Source organism: Anarrhichthys ocellatus, unplaced genomic scaffold, assembly GCF_004355925.1.
Source record: "Anarrhichthys ocellatus isolate YVR2014 unplaced genomic scaffold, GSC_Weel_1.0 scaffold199, whole genome shotgun sequence".
Lineage (NCBI taxonomy): Eukaryota > Metazoa > Chordata > Actinopteri > Perciformes > Anarhichadidae > Anarrhichthys > Anarrhichthys ocellatus.
In genome coordinates, this window is record NW_022280229.1 from 185093 (window position 1) to 212654 (window position 27562).

Here is a 27562-nt window from a genome sequence, read left to right on the forward strand (position 1 = left end):
TCACTTTCTCGGCTGCCTGCGCTCGGCTCTCTGCTTGATTTTTCTTCAGTGTTTGCAAAGCCCGAGCAAACAAGAGGCTCGCACAAACACAAAGAAAAAACCACACACACGAGTTATATTGAAAAAGGCAGTGGAGAGATCTAATGCGTCTGAGGCTGACGGGGGCCAGATCAATAAAGCTTTTGGATATTTTAAGAAAATGACTGAGGAGGCAAGCAGACAGCCCAGAGCTGTGCGCGGCTTCAGCGCTGTGCGTATTTAGAGAGCTATTCCTGAGGGAAGGCAAAGAGCAGCAAAGCTCAAACAGAGCCACAGTGTCATTATTTTTAGTCCTGTTTGCTGTGGGCTCGTTCCAAACGCCCTCTCTCCTCCCCGGGAATAAAGAGCAGCAGCATGAGAAGATAAATGGAACAGGCCTCGAGGAGAGCGCACACATCATTAAAAAAACAGATACAAGCATAATTCAGGTTTTTTTGTTGTTTTGTTTTTTTTACATTTGTGCTAAGTCACTATGGTGCAATAGGTGCACGCTGGAAGTAGCTACAACAGTCAAGGAGCTGAAAGTCACGTGTCTGCGTGATCGCGTGGCGCACGTCTGACTAAAACATTTTCCACATCAAACTGCATTATACTTTGGCTCTTTGTGCTGGTGGACTTTTACAGGTCATTAGAGAGGAGGAAAGGTCTGACACTATGGCGCTGTGGGATTTCAGGGCTCCTTTATCCGAGCTGGTCTGCTCTTCCCTGCGGGGAAGCGTGTCCGAATATACACACATAAATGAATCTGACGGTTTGCGTGAGGATATTGTGCGCGTGTGTTTCTATGTCCCCCGTACATGCATGCGTGCGCCGCCAAAGCACCAAAGACGGGGAACTCATTCTGGTAGTATTAATACAGAACGCAGCTGAACCAGAGATGACATCTATGATCTATCACACTCAGCAACCTGCTTCCCAAAAAGAAGGCCATTTAAAGGCCACATCTGCTCCGGCGCGCCACCATCCGCCAACCGTAAAACACGGAAGAGCGCCAGAATTCAGCACTCGCAGAATATATAAAATACTCCCCATTTGTATAGAAATGTACGATCGCACATACAGACTGCTCACACACAAGGGAAGAGCCAAGACCGAATCCGGACAAACCATCCAAAAATTAAATATATAACCTAATTTTTAGCTGCACAGTGCGCAACATGGAGCCAATTGATGCATGTGCAGCTGTCATGTGTTGTAGAAATGGCCGAGGATAACTTCAGAGGTCACCGCGGCTGCACACAATGAGGAACAAAAGCCCTTTGGTCACAGAGCAAAAATGACGTCCAACAAAATCTGACCAACTGCCTGCGTTTGGTTGGCTCGCTGTGTGAACTGGGCTGCACCAGTGTGGACAAGAAACGAATGTGCTGTGCCGCCGCTGTGTACCAGCAGGAAATGATGCAAGGCGTGGGCCGGTGAGCAGTCCAGCTGCAACCGACGACCACCAGTCTCGGTCGTTTGTGGTTATGTGATGTTAGATGTAAGTTGTGTTTTTGCTACTTTTTCATCTGAAAAAGAAAAACTAATTTTTGATGAAAAGTAGGAAGAATATTTGAAATATATATATATATTTTTTCCCACATTGTTGGACATTTCTGACATGTTAAACCATTTCCTCGTGTAAAGTTACGATTTCAAAAATCTCCGTTATATACTCTTTGGCGGCACCTGTGCTTTGGGATGTTACTTCAAAGAGAAAATGTGCATGAGATGAGATGGAATACTATAACGCAAAGGGCTTTCATCATCAGTGGGTCATAGGCTCAGTCACCATCGTGTTACCTCATTCGGAAAAGAGATAGTGACTTAACATTTATGTAAATGATTATTAAAGGAGATTATTACTTTGAATGAATTAACAAAGTCTGGCACATATTCATGATTGTCTATCACAATGAATTTGTATCTGGATGCAGATATAAAGAAAACATGTTTCTACTGTTGTCGTTGTTAAAGGAATAGTTCAAACAGTTTTGAAAATACATTTATTTGCCTTTTGCCGAGACAAAGATCACTTAGACAGAGAGACTATCACCACCACTCTCATAAAAGTATGAAGCTAAGCCAGTTAGCTTTAGCTACCGGCACCTGCTCATAAATGAACTGTAAAGCACAAAAGTGTTAAAGTGACAAACTGCAGTTTAGTAAATGACTGTATTTCACAGAAAGTTTTTGCTTAATAAAAGCAAATGCATACAGTGTACAGTGTTAACATGCTCTTAAAGGAAAAACTGACATTGTTAAGACTGTAATAGCAGTCTATCTGAAGTTGTTTTGAGACTTTTACAGTGAACCCACTCACTCTCAGTCACTCCGCCTCGTCTATTAGTCCCTCAGTGAGTGCTATCTTCATGTAAGTGGACAGCGATCGTAATACGAGATGTAAGAAATGTTTCCAGACGACATAAAGTGCGTTCATAGAGAGAGCAGCAGCATGCTGTGCCACTCTGAAAAGTTTAAGTGATAAAGATATCTACCAAAGAGGACGACATTGTTATATATGAATATATTACACCCACAACAGATCTACAAAGGCTTCACTGCATTATGGTACTGGAGTTACATTCACTGAAGATATAGATAGAGATACAGTATATATCTGCCCTTTTGCTTCCAGCTAGTCTGCAGTGTCTGAGATTCACAGAGATATTTTACTCAAGATAGTATCGCACATAAAAGGAATTTAACTCTGCATGGTTCGCTGTGCATGCACATGCAAAACAAACACAGTCTATGTAGCTATTATAAAAAGGCACTGAGGTATAGAAATATAGACATAATAATAAAAATGAGCAAGACCATGAGAGAAAATATGTTTTATTTAGTTCTACTGCAAGTTTTGCTCTCCGACCGAGGGACAATAACAATAACAGAAAGGGAAAATAATAAGTCAAATATAAAAGTAGAATACAAAGTTTTCAATTGAACCAATAACTTGTATCTCTGACAGCATTCACGTTTGGTTCTTTAAATCTTCTTAGTCATTTAATAAGCCAGAGGCATTTTGGAGAGGTGGTTTATTTAGCAGTCATTTTCTGAAAAACTGTCACTGAGCATATAACTGGATACCTAAGACTTTGAATATGCTGCATACATTTGATCAACTTTACTGGATCACTAATCAACAACTTTTAGATGCTCTGTTCTCTTTTTCTTTCATCTTTCATCTTCAAACATCTCTATTCGTTCCACACTACAGGCTGTCATTAACGCATGCAGAATGACAATTTTTGGGGGTGAACTATTAGTAAGAAAAATAAATTCCAAATGTTGCATTTTTCTTTCTTCTGATTTTAAATATTTAAATATGAGTGAGTTCAGAAGTCTGTTTTGTTGAACATTGGCGCAAAGTGGAGAATCTAGTTGTCTGATAACAAGGAAAGTCTACAATCAATCGCACAAATTTTACTCTGAACCCTAATATCTTGAGAAAAACAGTGTTTTTATTATTATTAACATAAACAGCAGTGCTTGATCTTTGCATGAATACAATTTGGTATAAATTAATTCAACTATAACTGAAATCAGGAAACGGTATGAGATATGACGTGACCTTGGCCAATTATTTGCGTAATTAGGCAGCAGCCAACGGCTTTTCTATTTGAGGCTTTTTCTTTTTCGGCGTTCGTTACTGCTGAACTGTGTGAGCGTGTGGTGAGATCACTTTCTGACCCTGTTTGTTTAGCATGGGAGGCTGGCTCCGGTTCAGGAGCCACAGAGGAGGCTGCGTGGGCTATTTTAATGAACTCCCTGCTTCAGAGTGATGAATAGGTGTGTCTGAGCTCAGTGTCTGTGCCACCCCTTCACAGGGCTCAACTACCAAGGTGCTTGTAAGCAGAGCCTCCTGCATCCCGCACACATACCTACACGCAGATATCCATGTGTATACAAATAATGAACGCATATGCACATGAAGAGATACCACACAATCAATGCAACAGTATTCTTGGAAACAAATCAAAAACTGAGATTCCTGGCAGATGAGAGATGTTGAAAGATGAAAGGGCAAATAAACGTCACCTTGAACCACATACAGCAACAGAAGACAATTACTGACGAGAAGACAACCACTGTTTACTGCTGCTTAAAATAGAATTAATTATCCTACACAAAGGGCCTGGAAACATATTTTCCGAATCAACTTTTAATTGTTACATGAACATGCTTTTTTCTGTTAAAGTCAGAACAATATTTGTTATTTCACAGGACAAATGTATGGTTGTGGGAAGGACTCTCTTGGATTAAAATCCACCAAACCTATATACATGTAAAACTATATTCCTAAATGTGCTCTTCTTCTTCTTACTTTAACTTTCAAAAGTTAAAGTTGCTTATTCAGTCATGAAAATGTGGCATCTTATCTTTTGTCGGTTTCGGTCAGTGATTCAAACAGGTCTGACGTTATGTCCATTGGTTTAAGAAACGATCGACCAATCAGAGCTTTGTGGGAGGGATTACGAGTGGTGGCGTTTATAGATAGCTGGCTGAATAATGGCGATGTACAGGTTGTTTCAAATCGACTTATAGAAATTACAACTCTTAAATATATATATTTGCTTGATCTTTGAGAAAAACAAAAGTAATCCTTGCCACCTGCTACCACAGCTTCTGTGGAAATTACTTTGGCATCACAACAAAGATGGCTACCAAATATAAAAGATAGCCAGCCACTGCAATAGTTGCTGAAAGTAGGACAAACAGGGCAGGAAACGTGAGCAGTAAAAGCTCCAAATTTAAGCATATTCAAAATATCAGAAGTGAGTTTGCAAAACCACACAAGTACATGGGTCAAAGACAGACCCGTTTTAATAAACCGTAGCTTCCCTTAAAGAGTATAGACTCACTATAATCACTTAATAGACGAACATAAATATTATATTTTATAATTATGTTAATAAACAGGCCCTCAGGGTTCCTGTTGTGCTGTATAGTGATTTATAGCGGGAGGAAAGGGCTGAATGTATTAACCTTTATTTATCCATGGTAGACTTGATGTGCAGGTCATCTTATGTTTAGAGATGCTGCATACACCAAAATGCCTGGCAGGAAGGATGAACAAGAGACACAGACTACCATCACTGCAGTCTTTCTTTCTTTTTTTTCTGAACAGATGAAAGAGACAGCTTCTGTAACATATCACAGTTCATTAGCAGTGAGCCAGAACCGATTCATTTTCCTCCCTTTTCAGCTGAGATTTATTCTTCTCCTCACAGTGGTTAGGATGATGTTCTGTCAGATTCTTACAGTCGTGTCAGAGAACATGCTCTTTGGAAAGGACGTGCTCTATCTGTAGACCAGTCTTTCTCTGGCTTCGCTCCCGCACCGGGGAGGGGGAAATGCCTTCACAACCCTCGCTGTGCCGCAAACGTCTAAGACCATGTCCAACTCTGTAGTCCCAGTGGTGCCCAAGAGGGCCTCTAGGGCAAGACGTGCCATATCTTAATACAGAACCACTGTCTGTCGAGTCTCACAACATTAATTCTGTGGAGGCTTCTCAAACTGTTAACTGTCAAGCTATCAACTCCCTCTCTTCAACCCTCTGTCTCTCCCTCGCTTCTTATAGACCTCATTTGCAGATAACAAGCCATAGAGGGAGAAAAGTGCCCTTTTTAATTATCTAGAGCATTATGAGGTTTGAGTTGTTCCCAAATGCTAATACATAGATCGCAGCTGTGCATATTTGCATAAGGAGGAGTATATTACCCCTCCATTTGGCCTCTGTTGCTGATGGCTTACAGCTGATCTTTGCACACCTCATTTGACGGGACAATAAGAGGCCGAAAAGCTCCGCATGAGAGATCAGTGAGCCAAAATGAACTTCAGAGATCCGATTAGGGAGTAAATGCCAGAACTCACACAGTTAATGGCATAAATGAAAGATGGAATCAAATCAGGAATTCATTTTCTATTAATAAAGGATACTGACGGGGATGATTTTATGGTAGTGAGTCAGACTCATATATCAAAACGTATACCTCATTTGCATTACTTCTTTCGCAGATGGGTGCAGTTTCAGGACAATGCACATCACATTGTAGTTTCCAATAGACTTTTATATTGAAATAATCAACATTTGCATCTATTGTGCTCCTTTCTTCTGAGGTAAAGTTCAAACCCTCAGCAACTATGTAGAAGGAGCTTACAGGAATACTTTACCCACAAAAGAAGTCTTGATGGGGGGGGGGGGGGGGGGCCACCATTTACCTCAATTTGTCAAGACCTTTCTCCATTTCTTATTCTCTGTTCACCGTGGAGGCACGGAAGAAAAGCAACATTCTCTTCAAGCATTCAAGGTAACAAAAGGTAAGTAACTGAAATACAAATCATTATTTCGCTGGTGAAGTATTCCTTTAAATGTACATGAAAACTTTTACAAAAAGAGGATGACTATGACAACTGAATCTATTTGCAACAGTACGGTCTTGACATTGAATAAACCTGCTGGGCATGAAGACAGATATTGTGCATGATTCATAAAACCCAAAAGACCCAAAGCACTGACTCTACAGGCAACAGCATGATGGACACACAAATACACTCAACGACTTCAGTCTGGCTTGAACTTAAATTTGATGCTTTTCCGAGTCTATCTTCCAACCACGCACATGGTAAGATATCAGTAAGGGGTTACAGGAAATCAACAACATTCACAGTGTCATTAATTACTGCTGCAGTATACAGGATCTCAAATCACCCACATGTTCTATATACAGCCTCTAAGGCCCACAGGGGAGACTATGTATTTTATTCTCTTTAATTCTGTATTTTCTTCTTGGCCACGCTTAGCTGCTACTTTGTCAGCGAATGTGGGAGACAGAAATAATTGCCTCTATATTTCCTGAATTGATTTCTTGCACAGTTCTAATACAGTGGTCAAGCTGGCACCCAGGCACCCATGGCAGGCCCCTGTATGGCTTTGTATTTCAGCAGAAAAAAAGCACTCTATTTTATTTTCTACAGCTTGTTATCAAGGTCAAGCATTAGTAATCAAGTAACAGTTAAAATTACACTACATTAACCTAATAATGACATACAAAAACTATTTTATATGATTATATGACATACCAATGACTCCCAACCTGAGGGTCAGGACAGGAAATATGAAAAAACGAAACATCTTTGCTAAATAAAATTGTTTATTTTCAAGTCTTTGCTTTATATATTGGGTTCATTCTTTCATATGTTGTGTTTTTTTTTATCTCTTCAGTCCCCTAAAATTAATTTAATTTATTGAGTGGAAGTAAAACAATTTATCCTTAATAATTCTTCCAACATATTAAACTGTAGGCTAAATTAAGTTAATAACTTAATAAATCAGATTTACTGCATTTTTTCTCCAATAAATAAACATACACATTGGTAGGCATATTGTATCATGACAGTGACTGAAGAAATTAATGAATTATAGTGGATTTAAGTACTCGAGTCAACACGCGGAATAACTATTAACTATCACGGAACAACGTCATGCCGTCCCCGGGTGTGAACGGCACCACCAAGCTCTTATGACCAAACATTCCTCGGTGTAGCCTGACAAGAATTACATGGAGAATGTATCTAATGACACCACAAAGTCCTCCATACTCTGCTCCAGGGTAAACTTCTCTGCTCATTCACTGTAGAGTATAGCATAACGAGTCCACTCAACATCTCTGTCCTGCTGCTCTCCCACATTCAAAAAAGTCTAAGCAGTCACGACTATGACAGAAACCTGCAGGCAGGCCTCACACACATCACAGGAGGTAAAAGTTCCAAAGTTATTGAATAATCGCTGCTGGAGGATCCACCATGCATTCACATTCAACATGCATAGCCAGACCCAGCATGCTCTTGTTGGTCACACAATGTGAAGGGAGTGTTTGATTTTTGTCACGTAGCATGCTGACTGGGTGGTGACCTATGAATCAGTAATAAATGAAGGTAGATGAAACCTTTCTTCAACAGTGCAATGATGCTAATCTTTACCATAACCCACAATGGTAAATGGACTGTACTTGTATAGCACACTCGCCTATCAGACTAACTCATTCACACACTGTAGGCAATTTTGGGGTTGCTCAAGGACACATCGTCATGCGAAAAGTAGAGCCGGGGATCGAACCGCCGATCCTCTAATTGAAGGACGACCCTGCTCGCCACTTACCCACAGTCGCCCAATGGTCCTTTATTTTACTGCATTGACACTGACACTCCAGGAAACAAACACACTATCAACATATATCTTTTCAGTGTTTCCACTCGTTTCTAATGGAATGCATTTTCTCCGACAAAAACTCCAAAAATGATGAGATGATGAAGCAGATCATAAACTCCTGTTTTGCATAAAAGCAAACTCCTCCTGCAGTCTATTCTCTTTAATGGGTAGAGAAGACAGAAAGACTCTCTTGTATGATTTTGCAGTTCTTAATGACTTAACTTTTCCTCTTGTTTTAGTCTTCATGTTGTGTTCCCCGTGGTGAATCTTTACTTTAAGGACTCCTTTGAACCTTCCCTTCTGGTGCAGAAGAGGTAACCGCCACCCCCATACTGAGCTGAACGATGGTGAATACGAGGCCCGGCTCCACAGAAACAAAACAAGGACAGAAGTTAAGAAATAGAAGGAACAGAAATAAAAGAGAAGTGTATGTTGTCCACTTACAGCAGTGTTGACTCCTGCGGCCTGACCATGAACGTTTTCTTTGGATCTAACCCCTTGTCTAACATAATTTTTCCTCTTAGCGGGCCATTGGGGTGAAGACACCCTTTGCACCTTTTAAGAATGGCTTCATGACATCACACTTTCTGCAAAGAAAAACTCACGCCGTCCGTGTGAGAGAGGGAAGAGACGACATGCTGGATTAGCAGGGGGAGCAAGCAGAGAGTGAGAGTGCATTAGACCTCTGGCGTCAACTGAGGCATCAATTAATGAGCAGCCTGGGAATGTGTCCATCCAGACACACACTCTGCACCGGGGAGCCGCAGGAGGCCAGGCCAGAGCCACAGACAACTGGGGGACATGAATAATTGAGGTGTCTGTTTTAAATATATAAATGAATAAGAACCTGGGGAAGAGGTGTTAAGAGATGTACAAGAGGGAGAGAGGGAATGGCATCCATTATGTCTCCAATCATGAAGCAGAGAAGTATTCAGTGTAAAGATGCTCTGATACAATTCTTTCCAGAACCAGATTCCGAGACCTGAACTTGCGATACCGAGTATCATTCAGATACCAGTGCGTTAAAAACAAAAATATTTATATTATAGTTGGTAACATCAATATCTTTATACATAGATTTCACCAAAAACAAATTTTAGCCCATTACTCATTTTTAATGAATATAGCTTGAACGCATCATAGTGTAACTCAGTGCAACCTCCGTACGTTAGCTCCGTTTTATAGCCAGTGGGGCTGTGCTGCCAGTTATTATGAATCCCACTGCTTGTCCTGGCAAGACCCGCCCTGTGCAGCAATTGAGCTCTATCGGCCAGGCGTCCAAGTTCCTAAGGTACTATAACCTAATTAGTTCAGGTCCTATGCCCTGACCAATGGGCTATCCGGACCCTAACTACTCAATGTCAATGCAGAACCGTTACCAATCGTTTCTGCCTCAACATGGCTTGGCATTGGCACTAATTCTTTGTGTGTTGCACAGCAAAGAAGTGACGATACTCAGAGAAACAGACCTATGAATGGCTAACTCTTTCTAATAAGCATCCACTATACATGCATCAGCTGGAATTAGCGGCCTAGTTGATATTGATGTTAACAAATCAAACACTAATGCTTTATATATCCTCCCTGAAAAACAATGTCTGTACAAGTCGTCAGTGCAGGCAGCTTATTACGACCCATGTTCACATCTATTGTTGGGCGGCGAGCTTTGGTGGCCATAATAATTATGACGGAAGCAAAGGAGGAATTCTTAGTGACTAAGTACTAAGTACAAAGAGCTACAAAGTCTGAGTGGGGAGGAGGTCAAACAAACAGGACATCAGCAGGAGACCACTATTTGTGTACCATGTGACACCAAATGTCAACGTTGACTTATTTGAACTGCCATTACGTTCTTAACTTACTTCACCTAAGTCACGTAACAGAAGTACTGACTCACTAATGTTTGTAACAACAGATTTAATAGTTTAAAAAGCGAGATAGCCATGAGCATTTTTTGATTTACTAACATTTATAACTGAAGATTATGACTTATCAGAAAGTAAGTAATGACCCTTTATTAATAACTTCCTAATATAAGTAGCTGCAGATTCGAGTGTCATGAGGTTAATGGGTTTCTGACTTTCTAATGCAACATCAAATCTGTTAAATAAATATAAAAAATATATGTTGGGAAGTCATTATTGAATGGATTTAGGTTCAGATGCTCTTCAGCCCTCTTCAAACTGTTTCCCTGAAGAACTAAGTAGCAGCTACAAATAAAAAGCACTTTGGAGGACAAAGACAAACCACAGAGATTTATTTTGATTTTTTTGGCATATTAATTGGATGCACGATGGTAGAGAGGCACACAGGACACGAGGGGAGCTTTAACATTAAGCTAACGGGGCATCCCAAAAGTTTTAGTTGGCTTGTACAATAACTGATCTATATAACATTAGTAAATTCCGTTTTTTATGGCATAGCCCCTTAATGTAAAATGATATAACTCTATATCTGTTGGTAGTATTGCTTTTCATTTGTTGCTTGCTTTTCTTTTCAGACATAGAGGGACAAACTAGCTTTTTTTCTTCTTTTAATATACACTATTCAGACAATACAGCTACAACATAAAGGTAAGCAAATTGGGCTGTGTGCAATAATAAAAAGGAATAAAAGTACCTGTTACTTCATCAATCATCAATGAGCTGGTGATGTAATAAATACAAAAACACAACACAATGTTGGCAAAATAAGCCTATATTGGAAATATTAGAAATGTGGCTGTTCAGCTCTTTTTCTTCTGAAACGCACTGAAGCGGTGGCGTATCCTGAATGCAACACAGCCGTATCCAGTGGACATCCAGGGTTAGAAAGTGGTACCAGACTAATGTCACTATTCTAAAGTATGATGACTTCCTGTGGGGCATGTTTACCTGCACAGACAGCAAATAAATGTTCCTGCTGACTAGCTGCCAAGATTTTCAACAATCTCAGTCACTCAATCAGGGGGAAAGCACCACCTCTGACCAAATTCTAGCTGTCGCTCCTTTTCTTTCCAGCTACTTTCCTTTCTTTGAACTACTTCCCTTTATTTGAGTCACTTCACTTTCAGTGAGAGAGACTTTTAAATATATATTTTGTTTGGTGATGAATCCACAATTGCAATTAGTTCCCTAAATGATCGTTAGGTCCAAAACACCGTGGTTTTCTCGGCATAAGCGAGCAAGTTAAATGTGTGACACTACAGCAGCTGATATTTGTACCAGCCAGTTGTCAGCGGGACACAGTGAGTAAACAAAGCCTCACTGATTGGCAGCCGTTCCGCTCAACAGAATCCAGCAAAGACGGCTCAAATTGGACACAAAAACAACACACTTAGATTTCTATTTCTCCTCCCAGATGGGAGCACCACGCACATTGCTTGTGATTGGTCTCGAGTACCTGAAACTGGGGAGTAAAGAATGATCGAACTGACACAGTTCCCAAAAAGGCAACACGCATGCTGGGTGCTCTGGGCTTTAGGGGTGCAAGTGTCGAGATATCATGTCTTGTGATATTATATAGACTGTCAAAAACACTTTACATTTGTAATTGTTTACATGCAATGATTTGTGGCAGACAGTGGCACAGTATGCAGGGAAACTAGTGCTGTGATGTTAGACGTCTCCGGGACAGTGACGAATGCAAAAGCAGATCCCACTGTTCTGCAAGAAAATCTAACTTTGTTTTTTTACTAGATTTTATGCACATTGTGAGTTCTTTATAAAACGACAGATTAGATTTGAAAGAAATCACAATTTATCCCCTGGCTAACAGTATCACAATATATTGAATCTCAACCCCTGCATCATGATACGCATCGTATCGTCAAATTCTTGCCAGCCTACTGGGCCCGCACTGGTTTCTGAAACAGGCAGGCGACCAACAGAATAAACGAGATAAGAGGTATCGGGCTCCTTGGATGTGGGCGGCTTCCTCCGAGCTGCCAGTGCATCACCGCTTCTACTCTCTCTCTCTTTCATTTTCTCCTTAATTTTCACCCTCTCTCACACCGAAGTCCAAAGCCCAAGAGAAATTAGTCACCATGCACGCAGTGGGGAGGGAGTTGTGTGTGTGTGTGTGTGTGTGTGTGTGTGTGTGTGTGTGTGTGTTTGATCGTGGTGCGAGTGTGTTTGAAGGGAAGAGGGAGTGTGAGCAAGATGAAAGAGAACAGACAGAGAGAGAGAGAACAAAATTGTTTTCCATCCTAAGGCATATAATTCTGCTTTATATCTGAAAATTGATGCCGGTCTGAAAAAGGAACATCAATCTCAGCATCAGAAATGTGCTGCAGTAACAGGAAAAAGTCTCGCTGTGCCGTACGGATACAGCAGTGGCCTCAAGAGGAAGGACTGAGAATGATAAGAGAATCTACAAGAGCCTCTATGCTTAAAAGACACGGTCACACAGACTCATACAGGGCTCCACACAAAATGTCCCGTCTCTACAACTGTTAAGTTTTCCTGCTTTCTTTTTTTGCAGTTCTGTTAAACGTGACACTTCTTCCTTGAAGACACTTCCATTACACCCCCAAACTGCTCAAGTACAACACACATTTGAACACGTCTAAATGACGCCCACGTACGTCCGCTCGTACGCGCAGCTTGGAGAAGCATAAATACATAAATACAGCTACAGCCAAAATACTCAATCCAAATGTTGGCTGCTAGTGAACTTGTATTGCTAATGCAACGTCTGTTTGCTCTGCCAAAGACGTCTTCTAGGGAGTGAAATGCCACAAAAGTTAGCAAGGATTGCTGGTTTTTAACTGTTAATAGAGACACAACAGATGAGTCTGTTGGTCAATAAAGATCATTTTCCAGCTCTGAACTTTGTAGCTAGCAGTAGAGCGCTGACGGCGAATGCTAGTAAGCTGCAACCAGTAGTGGGAATCCCTCAGGTATACTCTTTGTTATTTTAGTCACTTTAATCTCCTGACATTCACAGATGAGAGTGTGACTGTGATATTATAACTTTTCATAACATGAATAACATTTAAGTTATCTTCCTTTACAGAGGAGCGATAGAAAGCATCCTGACTTCAAACATTACAAACTGGCATGGGATGTGTACGGCACAGGACAGGAGGGCTCTACAGCCCAGAACATCATTGGTATACCCATCTACTGATCATCAGCGATATTGGTGAGAAGAGGAGCCTGCGAAGAGCTGAAGGGATATTAAAAGACTAAAGCCACCCCAGCCACAAGCTGTTCACTCTGCTGCCGTCTGGAAAGAGATACAGAAGCATCAGCTGCAGTGCAAACAGCTTCTTTCCTCCGTGAGACTCCTTAACTCATCCTCCACCCTCCATGTAGAATATACTCGGGTTTTTTGTTTTCTTTCCTATGAAGCAAATTGGGGCTACAATCTGAATTTCTTTGTGCAACCCTGTTGTACAGTGACAAATAAAAAGCCTTGTAACTTTGTGATGTTAGGGTTTGGCTTAGCTGTCAACAGGACCAATATACTGTCGACAAGATCGGATAACTTTAGCTCTAAATGTCACTAACCAGATGTTTTGTCATTATTACCATAAGTTGGGAAAACTACATAGCAGTCATTTTTGAATGTATTGATTAGAATAATGAAAAAGTAGCATAGGGCCAGCCAGCAATGCCTTAAATTTGTCAAATTTTACAATACAGATTTGTACATTATAAAAGAGTATTTTCTCACCATATTTTTCATCCGTATGATGTTTTGTATTATCTTCTTATTTCTTCTCATATATTTAGTGTAATTTGGGGAAAATATCTAATAAAATATGAATACTATTATTTGCGTTCTATTTTAATATTATTTTACAGCATTCACTGGGTGTACAGCTTTTATTAACGCACCAAGACCAACTACCACACAACCCTGGCTCAAATTCAGCAAAACTGTATTCACCTAAATTATTACAAAAAGTACAGTTTACAAGAGCACAGTTGAAGCCTCTGCATCCCTCGCTCACACACACACACACACACACACACACACACACACACACACACACACACAATACTGAGCTTCATCAGCTCGTCACATTGAAATGTGACTTGACAAATCACACTGGAAAAGAATAATTAAAAGTGAAATGTTCTGTATGTATTTATAGTTCAATGTGCCCATAATTGACTGATAGAGGAGGCGTGTTTAAACAGATGAAAGAGGAGCATGAACCGCAGCTAGCCTTGAGCTAATTCTATCATGGCGGAGAGATAAAACAAGCATCCAGATTTCTGTTTCTCATTCTCATCGTGTACATTAGATCAAGACTCAGACACTGGCTTCTGCACAATGCATTTAATGACATGGGCACATTTCTTTTGAAGATAGGAGCACGGCTTTGAAGAGTCCTCAGCTCTTCCACTGCTGGGATCTGATGATGGAGAAACCTGACCGGCCTTCCCGTTGGGTCACAGAATCCAACCCACCTTCTATTGTTTGTGTGATGAGAGGCAGACGAAGGGCCCATCGAAATCATGTTAGCGTGCCACAGGGGTGAACAGTCCAACTTCCAGTATGAAAAAAGAGCCTGAACATGAAGCAAATGGTAAGACCTTTGACATTAATTGACAATTTCTCTGAGTCTAATTTGTTTAATTATAATCACAAAGAGATTGCCATTCTCCTGCTCTCTCGACAAAGAAATAACAAGCGTAGAAAATAACAGGCTCATTTTTAAACCCCTGTAATTGCAATGTTCTACTCAAATTGCAGTCTAATGATTGCACACATGAGGTGGAGCTTGACAACAACACCGGAAAAGAAGTATAGGAGAGGAAAAACATTTGCTGAGGATCCTTAGGCACTGCAGGAGAGGGAGAGAAAATCTGCCAACAGAAAATGAGAGCTCCCTAACTCCAATAGGAACCTGGGTTTAGAAGTGGGCTTCTAAAAATCTGCAATTCCCAGACCTTTTCACCGGGCCAATGGTTAAGGGCTTGGAGAATTGAGTTGCTCGCTGCTGTGCTGGAGAACGAGTTGATGGGAATTATCAAGAGTGAAAGCTGCCAAATGCTGACTACCTCAAGGAAAAGGAACAGCAGTAGATTGATGGAGAGAGAGAGAGACAGAGAGAGAGAGAGAGAAAGGGGGTTGGTTTTTAAAGCCTGAAAACCACCTCCATGGAAGAGTGGATTCCTGAGCTCTGCTGAGGCTCTTCTCCACTCAAACCTCATTGTCCTCAGTGTCCAGAGCACTTGAGGAGTCAGCTGGTTAAATTCCCAGGCCGAGGCACGTGACTCCTCCACTGTGCACAGAGTTTGTTCAGGATGGACGGGAACATTTGGGCTGAGGAAATGTGAGTTTGCTTGCAGGAGTCATCACCTTCATGAAAAAAGTAAGCTGGGAATCCAGATGGAAACATTTCAAAAGAAAGAAGAATCATTTCCAAACCATCGTATTGTGATCTAAAACCACTAAATCCTACGGTTTGTTTACAGCAGCGGGTCCCAAGTTGGGGATCAGGATCACAAGGGGGGTCAAAAGACGATCAATAAGATAGGATATTTAAAGAGACATATTTATTTTATATTATTTGTTTTCTCAACATAATAATCTTTAACTCCCCATGATATTATCGTCATGCATAACAACAAATTTAAAGATTCTGTGATTGGATGTCTCTTACTGAAATGCATCTTGGGAGCTGTAGTTAAAGAGTAACTTATCACCCTCTTCTTTTTCTGCCATTGGTTTAAGTCCTCACTTTGCTAGAATGATGTAAAGGTGTACTCCCGGACGCTGTGACATCATTCAACAGGGATGCTGGGTGTGGTTAAAGGGGTCAAAAGGCTTGAAACTAAAAAACATAGAGGGCAGCAAAACATGGCTTCTCAGCCTTGGGGTAAAGGTGCTCAACACCAAATTCATAGCGTATCTATTGCCTACACACGGCTCTCAACGGGGCGTTAGCGAACGGTGCTGACGGTGTTAACAGTGAAAACAACGGCAACAGTGCTGACAGAGCTAACAGTGTTGACCTGAAGGGGAACCGGAAGATGGGAGCTACGCTTCCTGGACAACGTTGTTGGTCGTGATGGCGTTATTGTCTATAACCCGCCACATGAGAGCAGTGCGGAGCAGCGAGCTAAACAGCGGGGTAGCTCACATGCACTGAAAGGCAAGCTCGGCTATGTAAACAAAGAACAGAGAAGCTTTGTGCTGACGGTTCAGCCAAGACAATCTCATGACCATCCAAACGGTCCGTCACCTCACACTGTCTAAAAGAAAAATGAATGGGACTTTTAATTCTGAAACCAGCGAGGCCCGGTATAGATCTTCCTACTTCAAACTCTATTAAATATTATTATGCAGAGAAATCAAACAAATACACCTTGAATGCATGCATAACATGAGCTGTTTACTTCGAGTTAGCACAACGTGTTTATGTGAACTTTACACGATCGAGCCCTGTAGGATCACTGTCTGAACTCCAGTCATGCACATTGAGTAAAACAGCAGAAGGAACTGATAGAATACAATGACATTACCACACACACACACACACACACACACACACACACACACACACACAACGTTAATAGAGCAGTAAGAGATACAGAAGCCTGCACATGCCTGATGTGCCCAAACGAATCATTCACACAAACACTCAGGAAAACACCCACTTTCACAAACACTGTTGCACTTCGGATATACACACACACACACACACACACACACACACACACTCACACTCATACACATACACAAGCAAACATACACAGCAAATCAGCATGAATAAATAAAATGTGGAGTTTTTGCATCACAGCCTAATCTGAGAAAAAACGACGAAAAAAAAAACTAGCCGCATTGACAAGGATCAGCCCGGGCGAGTTTGGGACACTGCTGGCTTCCAGGAAACCAATTTGTTTGTTTATTGTCTTGCTGTTTTGTCCGCGGTTACAGTTCATTGCATCCAGCCCATCTTGGGCATGCTCCTTTAAATGGCATCTATAAAACATGGGATGTCCTCCTCCTCCTCCTCCTCCGTACATGACGGAGCTGCACACGAGCGGAACAATGCTGCATTTCGCTCACTACGGTGGGGCTTTGAATTTCCCTTTAAAAAACACCCGATGGATTCGCCCCAGCAGCTCGAGCTGGCGCTTTGAGAGGTGGAACAAACTGTGCTTTCTAAACACATTAGCCCATGAACGCCGCTGAGCAGCGAATCTCGGGGTGCCGAAATTGGGTGTAATCATGTAGATAGATGGTTGACTTTTTATTGTTCCACTAAGCCACATCTGCAAAGGCTGGGGGTGAATACGGAGCTTCTGAAATGACGCAACACCCGGGATTTTATGGTTAACTCGTGGTGCTGCAGTGCTATGTGTGCTATGTAGTGCTATGTTCTCTGTGAGACACATGCACATGTATATGCATCCTGCATGTATAATTGCAGCGATGCCGTCAGTCTCACATGGAGACAGCTGGGAGGGCTGTAGTCTCAACAGGCAATCTTATTAGCCACCACAGAGCTGTGAATACATACATAACTGGAGTGCAAAAAAATCTGTATTGTTTTTTCTCATGCCTGCAAACGCGAGTCAGACTCTCATATGATGCCCTATTGATCTGACAGAGTGAGCAGGAAGCTTGCGGAGAACACAAATACTGCCTGGGGTGGCTCCTTAAAACTAGAGACAAGCCTCTTATCCGCGGTGCTCTTCCTCTGGAAATCACCTGGTGGCTCATGCATATCAAGTGCTCTCTCCGAGCCTCCGTCTGCGCTGAGCCTTCTGCGGGCGCTGCCGTTTGTTGCAATATCAGTGGGGACGGTGGCTTTTAAGAAGACAAGCACGACCGACATTGCGGTCTAATCTGTCTAACCTCTGCATTCCTGATGTTTTTTGCCGAGATGCAGTGCCACCAAAAAACGGCACGAGCAACCGTTCCTCTGTATTTGATAGTAACCCTGTCCCAAGTTTCCAGGGTTACTATCAAATACAGTGGAACTGTCACAGGGATCCCATCTCCAGTACTCCCAGGGTGGCCTTTGCTCTGCCTGTCAGCAATACCAACCAATAACGCTGCACAATAAAACCCTCCAGAATAACAGTGGGCCGCAGGCAGCTTCAAGGGCTACTGACGGCGATCTATAAAACAATATAATGGGTTGCCTGTCAGTGAGTGTGAAAGGGAAGATCTACACCTCCTTTGACTCTCTGAGGGGACTTCAATTAATCACAGCTAAATTGTATCACCCTGCATTATGACTGTAAGGGTTATTACCGTCCTCATATTCCGCAGGATGAAATAGGATGATAGCACTAATTGAGGGGGTAAACAACAAATAAAGAAAAAAACAACAACAGCTGCCCGCACAAGGCTTGTCAAGAGGATCCAGGGCAGATAAAAGAAGGGAGTGAGCAAGGAGATGGACTGAGATAGAAAAAAAAGTAAGAGAGGAAGTGGAAGGGGAGGGGTTGTAGAAAGAGAAATATTCACAGTGGTGTGTAAGCATAATCATAAATATCTACAGTCTGAGTGCAGAGCAGCTGACAGCACACACAAGAGCCAGTTCTCATTGGGGACTCCACCCGTCTCTTCTCAACATAATCCAACAAGATAACAGCATTGTACTTTTCTTAAGTCACCAACAAGCCGCTTATAGCCGGAACTGATTTTTTATTTTTTTTTTAATATTAGTATTATGTTGGAGTTGAGGGGGAATCACACGGATGGAGGACACAGCCCACGCTGTGAAGTCTGCTCCAGGTCCCATATCACTGGATAGAGGGCTATACTGTGGGGAGCCATGTTTAGGTTTGGGGGTTACCTTTACCAAGGTACAGGCGATGGAAACGATTAGATATGGAAATATTATGCAGCGTTTTCACATTAGATAGATAGATATATAGATAGATATATAGATAGATAGATAGATAGATGGATAGATAATGACAAAAATAGAAAGAGGGATGATTTCATGCCAGTTTTTCACAAGATTATCAATAAATCCAGAAAATTTAGATTCTATATTCTTCTTCTCTAAAGCCATGATCAGATAATAACTTGAGGGCATGCTGATGAGACCACACACACACAGACACACACAGACACACACACATTTGCCTTTCATATATTTCAAAAAAATGAACATATAGAAAAAACCGTTTCCTTTTGTCTTTGTTCAGTCAAAATGAGCAGCCAGATCCCTCTCTGGGGAAACATGATTTCTGTCTAATTTGAGCAGCCAACGCTGGTTTCATGTTGCCACACATATCTCATATTCTCTGAGTGATTTTTTCCCCCAGCCTACAGCTACACCTGCACGTCTCCTGAAAGTCATTAGTTTCCAGTAGATCAGCCGGTGTATCTCAACTTAATAAATATTCATCATAGTGGAAGCGATCAATAGTGGAAGCTATGAGTTTATTCGCAGGTTCGGCTGATTCGCAGTCACACGTGCGCTATTAAGGCTTTAAGGCTTTTTCGAAATTCGCAGTATAAAATAGTTTGAAGTCTGTAATTCCATTGCGTAGTAAAAGCTACAAATTACACCAGTTTGACGTACAACATATATGACAGTAACATGTTCAGGGTTTGTCAACCTACCTGTCGTTGTGCTGCAGTCAATTAATCCCCTGAAACGTCCCTTTCATTTATTCTCCATTGTCAACCACAAAAACCAGAGACCTGCTCTTCACAGAAATGCCATTTCCTTGTCGCTTCAAGACGCCCTCGTCGACAACACATAACCTAAAGAACACTGGTTTAATGTCAAAGCTCTCCAGACGCGCACTCCCCGAGTAAAATAAGTCTAAACTGGGGCTGCTGACTACTTGCAGGCGGTGGATTTAAAAGTCTATAAAAGTTGCTGGTCCTCCGACTCTGACTCCCAACTTCTCCTCTGCCAGAGCGCCACGGCAGCTGGACAACACGCCGGACTGTCACTCATAGTTTCTGGATTCAAGCATTTCTTTTAATTATTTTTTTTTTTACAATCCTCCGTCCAGGTTGCAGTTGGGTTTTGGCAACGTCTTCGTGCAGTCAGAGAAACGGATTTGAAGTATCCGAGGGATGAGAGAGAGCAGACGGATTCATCATCAGCCTGAGCGTGGAGGCTGCTGGAGCTGCGCTGGTGTTTTAGCGCCACCCAGTGGAGGTCTGTGGTGGTGACAGGAAGAAGTGCAGACATTCATCTCACCCAGTTTTAGACGATGAGGACCGGATGGTTGTGCCCCCGTTGAAGACAGCAGCACACTATCCACGGCTAAATGTTATTAATGGCTTCACTGTAATTCACAGCATTATTTATGGGCTTTCAAAGTTGATTAACACATTTAATGTGATTAGTTATCAATTTCCTGCTCTTGTATTGAGGAAATGTATTGCAAACAAACCAAAGAAGCCAGTTTATGGTGTGATATGGATTTGGATAAAGTGCTTAAAGTTTGTCAGTGGGTATACAAAATATTAGGGACTGTATCACATTTATTTGGGTGGATGTTGTATTCTATTTTATTTTTAAAGGCACCTACCCACCATTATTCATATACATTTAAATATATATATTTTTTGGGATCCTTACCCGAATATATCAAAATAATATATTTATGACAAATATAAAATGGTCAAAATACAACCACTGTTTATTTGTTCTATAAAGAACTGCTAAATAAGTGCTTATTACAGCCACAAAATGAGTGAACTGCAAAGAAGTGACTGCTCTGTGCTGAAGGGATTGTGCACAGCAATATGTTCACACCAAAAACATCAGCATGAGGCAAAACATACCTCAGTGGTGCATATAAAAGTATACTTTTTGGTATAAATATTGTATATCGTTTGTCTCCCCTAAAATAGTTAGATAACCCTCCCATCAGCAGAAATGAAAATGACAGTAACCTCTCCCTTTATTGACCATCCGTCCTCCCCTAATAATTTGCGTACAGTCCATTGCTCAGAAGAACTTGCGTGTTCTGACATGCATTAGGCTCCTGCCTGCTCGCCATGGTTATCATAATACATCTGTTTTTCTTTGACATTCAACTTCCTCTCTCCTCAAACATTACTGCTGGTGTACAAAGGCTTCCCCCCAGTAACTGCATTATCGTCTCTCCATTTCACATCTCCATGTCTCCTGCGTCTGGCCGTCCGAAAGGCAGGAATGGGTGAATAATCAATACCAACCTTTGAGATAGCCTGTGGAGATGCGAGGCAAGCATTTGGGTTTGGATTTGATTGATTTTGGACACCCTGAGAGAGTGTTATCATCATAAAGCCAAAGCCATCTACCTCATAGACAACTCTGCAAACACACACACACGGGCAGAATCAAAGGGCAGAATACACAAATCCCCGGGGACTGAATATGAAAAAATGTCAGGCTATTATCATTGGCCAGGCTGAGCTGTTACATTCCAAGCAGATATATAGACCAGAGTCTATTTATGTCATTTATTGTATGAATCCCAAAGTCATCAAGTGTCATTCTTCCTCTCCTTCACACACACTCACACACACACACACACAGAGGAAATGACCTCATTAATCTTTAGTGCATTGTATAGACCTAACCTGTCAAACCCCTGACACTGCGGTTTGTGACACAGCGCTGCTCATTAAATCATATGACAGGATGAGGTCAGCCGTGAGGTAAGGTGTCTCAAGCTGTGTGAGAGCAGATAAAGCCGGCAGTATTAGCTTCTGTGAGAGAGCTCAACAACAAATGTACGCGGCAGCTGAGGTGAGTCATGAGGTAATCCCGGTTAGTGAGCACATGGCATCAAAATCGAACTAAAAAGAAGAATAAAGTCTGTTTTTTTGTCTCTTTGAGGTCACACAAAGGTGGGGAATGAGGAGCACCCATCCGCTGAGTTTGAGGCAGCATGTGATTCGGCATCTCGCACTTAGGTCTCGTGTGTACATAGTTGTTGTTGGATGCATTTGCACTTTTTGTTTCTGTCACAGTAGTATAGAAGACAAATGAAGTGTTGTCTTTTCATTACATATCATTTTTATAGTTTTGTTTGCATTTTTAATTGATCTATCATAGAGTATGTTTTGTTCAGATCAAGGAATTCAAAGTCTTGGTTATGTTGTAACACTTAATCATGTTTTCATTTCCTGTTTCAGATATGCATTTATTCAAAGATTTGTTCTATTTTGTTTTTAATCCTATAAACCATCTTTCTTAATGCCTATTTGTGAAGTTTCAGCTAATTAAATGTCTTTTGTATTTCCTGATTAATGCGGGGTCAGGTTGGCTGCTTAGAGCTCCCAATTACCCTTAAGGCACCCAAATGCCAAACAGCGGCCTCGCTCTCGTTACTGTAGGTGGCACCTTGCGTAACACTCATCATGCCATGCTTGTCATCCTGGGATAACTCTCACTTGACACAGGGAACAACACACACATTGATTGTGGTGGGTTCGGCTTAAAATAACAGCACCCTGCAGGGAGCAGTGCGAGCCCTCTGCCTGAACCCACACTCGCCTTCACTCACGGAAGTGTGTTTGAAGACAGTGGGACGTCTACCAGAAAATTGCAAGAGGAAAAATAGGAGGCATAATGGCCTCAGGAATGGAGCTGGCCATCAATAATGCAGAGGAAGCAGCAGTTAATGCCCCCTTTAATTCAACAGGTCGGCAGACACCGAGACAGTTATTCTTCCTCAGCTGCAGATGCTCGATGAGAGGCAGCTACATCAGGCTTTATGGCTTTGTGTGCGGTTGCACTGCCAGGTCTTTTCCCCTACCTCAATCCCGATTGCAGGGCCATTAATGGGTTTTCATCAGGGGCCCGCCCATAATGGAGTTTCCAACTTCACCATCTTGCTCGGATACCAGTGGGGAGCTGTAGCCACAGAGAAAGAAATAATGCCCTCACAAAGTCAGAATGTATGAACCCAATTTAGTCTGAACAGTGAGAGTGCAGACAGCTTTAATGTGCAAAAAAAAAGAGCACAATCACAACAGCCAACGTTACACTGCAAAAATTACCATATAGAAGGTGTATTGTCCTGCAGGTCGTACATTCAAGTTTAACACAAGTGAATGAATCTGCCATCAAGATGAGACAAAAAAACTTTTGTCAATTATGTTTTTATGAACATTGTCACCTACTGTATAAGATCATTCTCCATACATGTTAAAACAGATTGGGTCAAATAAAAAGCCAAACTAACAAATTCAAAGAAAGGAGGAGCAAGTCACACACTCACAACTCAGATGTAAACTTTGTATTCTCAGCAGTGATGAATGACTATTCAGATCCTTTAAGTAACAGTACCAATGCAATACCAATAGTCCATTACAAGCATGAGTCCTACATTCAAAATCCTACGTACTAAGTAAAAGTACCATAGTATAATCAGCAAAACGTACTTACTGTAAAGTATCGAAAGTAAAAATATCTCGTTCTGCAAAAAAAAAAATGGCCCCTGTGAGTGTTAGACGATCACTTATGACATTATTAGATATAATACCAATATAATATCTATCTATCTTTAGTGGTTATTTGCATTTGTATTTTTAGTGACAAAAAAAACTTGGCATTAGTAGCACTATTTATGCATTATCAGCTGCTTAGAGGTAGTGTTAGGAAATCACACATGTGATAACTTTCATCTTTTCTCGCCAAATACTATAATATACAAGATTCATTTGAACACATCATGATAGCGTTATAATTTACCTTTTGTCAGTACTGATTTTTACTGAAAGCATTACTTGATCGCCTCATAATGTAACTCAATGAAACCTCCATACATTAGCGGTTAGCTCCGGTGCTGCTAACGTTACGTCAGTGGTGGGCTGTCAGGGCCTGCAAGGCCTTCTCTGCTGGCCTAAACAGAATCACAAAGTTATAGCTATTTTATAATTGAATCATTTTTCTTAAATACACTACATGTATTATAATTTATAAAAAATATTTTTCCCATTATCTTATTTTCTTACTCAGACAGCGATTTTCTTACTCAGACAGCTACTGTGTTCCTCAGTTGCTCTGCTTCCAGTGCAGCTTGTTTTAAGTAGAGCTTTTATCCAATCAGATTTCACCTCTGTGTCTCTAGGTAAGAAGAGAGACCCGAGGCCTGCAGACTCACAAGTGAATCCCTTTGCAGTTTAAGTGAATGGGGACGATATTGTTGATTGTCATAGTCTTCAACCAATCAGATCTTTAGTTTGACATGTTGGGCGTATTCTTTGACGTGTCATAGCCTGCTAGCTGGCCTACAAGTACGTGATTGGTCAGTGGGCTAGCCTGGCATGTTGGGCGGTGACAATCCCAATATCTGCTGCCTCTGCCGAGCAGACATTTTCAGCCCTCAAACGCATTAAAATGTATTCAAGAAATACAACTGGGGAGGCTCGACTGTCTTCACTGGCGTCCATGAATGGAGAAGGACTTCTTACTGGAACTAAAACGCACGGATGTACTGAACAACCGTGAGATTAAACTCTTTATTAACAAAGAAAGGAGGATGCACTTTGTCTTTAAATAGTGAACGTTTGTTTCTACATCTGCAGTAGCTTTAATATGCTTGTTTATATGTATTATTATTTGTACAACTTGTTTTTATGAAGATTTTGTTTGGTTTTATATGTGAGAGGAACCATTGTTACGTCCAATGTTGCTCTGGGGACATATTTAGCCGGTGCCAGTGTTGGCAATTTGGCGACTTTCTTGTTAAATCTTGCGACTTCCCAAACCCTCATGGCGACTTTTTTTTGTCAAAAGCTACTAGTGACAAATCTAGCGACTTGTTCTGGTGTTATTGGAGAATTTTCTGGTGTTTTGACGTTAAAGCACATACGTTACGCAGCGGGTGCTGCCGTGAGCCCCTCCGCCGACGCCCACAGAAGCCTCGCGCTGCAGTCAGAGCAGAGAGGAGACGCACTCTCGGCAGATAATGTATCTACAGGTATTGGCTTCATTTTTACATGAAACAAATAATAACCGTAGCTGTATTCCAACATGTTGTAGCAATATCAGGGATTGGCAAATAGAAAGCATTAATGCCGACATCTCGATCGCATATTTTGTCTCAGTAACGGTCGACAACGCTTGTCATTGAAACTTGAATTCACACTATGACGGTTTAACTGTGTAATTACTCTGTGATTCATGCATGTGTGGCACCATGTACCATTTAATGGCTACAATTATTTGCACAGTTGTTATTGTATTAGTTGTGTCATTACCTTGCCCCCCTCGCTATTATTTTCTGGTTATTAGAACTTAAAACGTTTTGTGTGACTTTTAAACTCCTACTTTCACCGAAAGTAGCTGCAGGGCGATACTCATTTTCGCCAATAGGTGGCAGTAGCGGGTTTTGGTTTGACTGGCGCTGTAATTCTTGTCTAAAATAAGCAAGCCAGACCAGAAAGGACACGAGATCACAGAAGCAGATATTCACTGCGGTCAAGTCAGCAGACACTCAGATCTCCGTGGTCAACTCAGCAGACACTTAAATTGTAGTGCACATATACGCTGAAACTTACGGTAAACGCAACCAAAGATCGGGAGCGAGCGAAGAACTTTGCAAAGTTAGAGGAAAGATTAACGTGAGACAACTTCCGGTTTTCTAGACGAACATCCGGTTTTCAGAATAAGATGCCAACAAAGTATACATATTGCATAATGAAATGAGATTAAATGAATTATATTCGCATAAAGTATAAAACATGCTACCTGCATCTCCTGAGTTAAAGGGAAAATACACCTAAATTGTGCATAAAGTGTCTTTATTCTTTGATTTGAGGGTTGCTGGAAATTAATAATACCTGACTGACAGTCAATTAAGAGATTTTTTACGAAGCAAAAACTCTGAACTGAATTTGTGTCTTCAAATGGCACATTTTTTAAATGTTTAAGGTGCTATAAAAATGTTTTTCTCAATAATTCCCCACAATGACTAATGCATATATGTTCAGGACAAAAATGGGTAATATCACAATATTTAAGGTGCTACAAAAATATTTTTCTCAATAATTCCAGACAATGGCTGACATGTATGTGTTGAGGACATCGTAGACTCCACCCACACTGAAAATTAGACATTTTTACTGTCCCAATTAAGAGATATTTAAAAGTAAATGTCATACATTTGTACCGAGGAACAGGTAATTTCTGAATATTTGAAGTGTTATAAAAAGTATTCCCTCAACAATTCCAAACAATGATTGATGTATACAGGTGCATCTCAATGAATTAGAATATCATCGAAAGTGTGATATATTTTGAGTGTTTATTTCTTTTAATTTTGATGATTAGGCTATGGCTTACAGCTAATAAAAACCCCAAATTCCGTATCTCAGAAAATTTGATATTACATAAGACCGATTAAAGAAAGGATTTTTAATAAAGAAATGTTGGCCTACTGAAAAGTATGTCCGTATACAGTATGCACTCAATACTTGGTCGAGGCTCCTTTTGCATGAATTACTGCATCAATGCGGCGTGGCACGGAGGCGATGAGACTGTGGCACTGCTGAGGTGTTATGGAAGCCCAGGTTGCTTTGATAGGGGCCTTCAGCTCGTCTGCATTGTTGGGTCTGATGTCTCTCATCTTCCTCTTCACAATACCCCATAGACTCTCTCTGAGGTTTAGGTCAGGCGAGTTTGCTAGCCAATCAAGCACAGTGATAACGTGGTCATTAAACCATGTATTGGTGCTTTTGGCAGTGTGGGCAGGTGCCAAGTCCTGCTGGAAAATGAAATCAGCATCTCCAGAAAGCTCGTCAGCAGAGGGAAGCATGAAGTGCTCTAAAATGTCCTGGTAGAAGGCTGCACTGACTTTGGACTTGATAAAACACAGTGGACCAACACCAGCAGATGACATGGCTCCCCAAATCATCACTGACTGTGGAAACTTCACACTGGACCTCAAGACACTTGGATTGTGTGCCTCTGCCTCCAGACTCTGGACCTTGATTTCCAAATTAAATGCAAAATTGACTTTCATCTGAAAAGAGGACTTTGGACCACTGAGCAACAGTCCAGTCCCTTTTCTCCTTAGTCCAGGTAACTTAGCTCAGGCAACTTAGCCCAGGTAAGACACTTCTTAGGTCTCTGGTTCAGGAGTAGCTTGACACAAGGAATGCGACAGTTGTAGCCCATGTCCTGGATACGTCTGTGTGTGGTGGCTCTTGAAGCACTGACTCCAGCCGCAGTTCACTCCTTGTGATTCTCAACCAAATTCTTGAATGACCTAAACCTCAGAGAGAATCTATGGGGTATTGTCAAGAGGAAGATGAGAGACATCAGACCCAACAATGCAGATGAGCTGAAGGCCCCTATCAAAGCAACCTGGGCTTCCATAACACCTCAGCAGGGCCACAGGCTCATCGCCTCCATGCCATGCCGCATTGATGCAGTAATTCATGCAAAAGCTGCCCCGACCAAGT

At 41.4% G+C, this 27562-nt stretch overlaps 1 protein-coding gene across 1 annotated transcript in view; it reads right to left on the minus strand.

The window, feature by feature from the left end:
* The window catches only part of tafa3a (TAFA chemokine like family member 3a), a 90159-nt gene extending 69901 nt beyond the window's left edge, over window positions 1–20258 (minus strand). The window contains exon 1 of the mRNA XM_031878769.1: window positions 19763–20258. The gene's annotated coding sequence lies outside the window, so the exon portion shown is untranslated. The remainder of the gene's footprint in view (window positions 1–19762) is intronic.
* Between the last annotated feature and the right edge of the window lie 7304 nt (window positions 20259–27562).